At 40.9% G+C, this 1824-nt stretch overlaps 1 long non-coding RNA gene across 1 annotated transcript in view; it reads left to right on the top strand.

Annotated features, from left to right (window-relative positions):
* LOC123967020 overlaps positions 1-1094 on the top strand; it is a 2523-nt gene extending 1429 nt beyond the window's left edge. The window contains exon 4 of the long non-coding RNA XR_006824159.1: positions 1003-1094. This is a non-coding gene — a long non-coding RNA (uncharacterized LOC123967020). The remainder of the gene's footprint in view (positions 1-1002) is intronic.
* The last annotated feature ends 730 nt before the right edge of the window (positions 1095-1824 follow it).

The following is a 1824-nucleotide window of genomic DNA, read 5'->3' on the forward strand; positions in this document are numbered from 1 at the left end:
GAACTCCTACTTTTTAAGGTGTTTTCAGTGAATCTTCTTGTCCTTTTTCTTTTTCCCCAGATGCACCAAGGATCCAGCTGATTACTGGCAGTTTGGAGGAGGATTGTTCTTCATCTGTCACTTCTGGCACAGATTCACTCACCTGTTGTGGTTTGTTTTGATTTGACTTATTAACACACTGTAGAGTTCGGATCCTGGATTAAAAGACAGCCTGATGTTTGTCCATTATCAGAAGTATACGGGGCCCCCAGGGGCCAGGAGAAGACCGAAGCTAAAGAACAACAACGGCACAATGTGTTGCTTTCTCCAGCTGTTTCACAGGTGAAGTCATGACCTCATGGTCACAGTAACCCGAACAGAGCAGCTGGACACTTTTAGTTTTTCAGCTCCTCCTGGGGGCTCTGAACAACTGTTTGTGAACAACTGCTTAATATTTGAAATACTATTTGTAACCCAGTGACAGTGATTTAAAGTTAACAGAGTGATAAAAGTTGGTGTATTAGCAAGCTAAAGAACCGACACAGAAGAAGGATAAGGAGGAGCAACCGGGAGTTTTCCTCCTCTGTTTGTCTCGGGAAGCTAGTGAACTGCAGGATGCTAATGTTGCTAACGGTGTGTGCAGCGCTACACTTGCCTGTAATTGTATCAAGAGTTCAGGGCTGTTCACGGCCGGGCGCCGTAGAAATTGATTTCTGACAGTGATACAAAGTTTTAATTAGCACCTGAAATAGTCAGCTGATATTTAAAGTGACCGAAGCGCAGCTGCATTTATGTTCACTTGCTTTGTTTTAAGGAGTAGCTGAGTGAATTACACAGCATTGCTATTGAAGGGAAGCTTATAAAAAATACTATGGTTTTATTTGAATGTTGTGTGTGGAAATGTTAAACCTTAATGTGTAAATTCTGCTGTGGGTAGATAAAACATTGTGTTTTCTGATAAGGCTACTCTAATTAGAGTATTGCATTGCAGCTACAGTTATGTGGAGCCTGTACGGCCGACAGGTTTCCTAATACAGGGAGAAGAGTAGCTTGATGTAATTTCTGTTGAGTTAGTATCAGCTGTTATTGAATAAGGTTGAACATGTTATATGCTGGTTACTGTAGATATATGTAGATATTGAGCTGAGATATATGTAGAATTGAGTGAGATTGAAGGTGAACATGTGATCATTGAGTATTAAGCAGCATGCGATGCTTAAATGTTACATGGTTGTTTTGCTTTAGTGTGACTGTTGTACAACATCTAGATATATAGAACACTGTTTTAAAGTCCTGTTTGCAAAAACGGCTCAGGTCTTCTGCACAGAGCGAGAACTACTTGGAAGATCCCTTTTCTATGGACGGCGAGCCTCCCAGCGTGATCTTGAAGAGACGCAGACCAACTCATCGAACACTCCCCCTGGTGGTAGGAAAGTATCAGTCGCCTGAGCTGGTACACACACTTCATCCAAAAGTGCCAACTTTCCTCTTAAACAAGGAAACTGTCACAGAACTGGTGACACGCACTTTAACAGAGAACTATTGACAGTGGATTGACTAATACAGGAAGTGATCACAAACAGACTTTAACGACTACAAAAACACTCTTTTATTTTAAAGGGCCCATTTTTTAGTTTTCATGTATGTTGTGTAATTGTGTTTCAACTGTTACTTGCAAAGTAATGTGAGTAAAAGTTACTGGTTACAACTTACCTGGCCTGATGCTTCCTTTTATGGGTACAGTTTATATCACTTAGCTCCTTCCGAACCAAGCGCAGTGTTAGCTCACGTTTAGAGGGTAGCACGGTTACATAATGTTTTAGAATCAACATGTACTTTATTTGG

Source organism: Micropterus dolomieu, unplaced genomic scaffold (assembly GCF_021292245.1).
Source record: "Micropterus dolomieu isolate WLL.071019.BEF.003 ecotype Adirondacks unplaced genomic scaffold, ASM2129224v1 contig_14800, whole genome shotgun sequence".
In the NCBI taxonomy this organism is placed as follows: Eukaryota; Metazoa; Chordata; class Actinopteri; order Centrarchiformes; family Centrarchidae; genus Micropterus; species Micropterus dolomieu.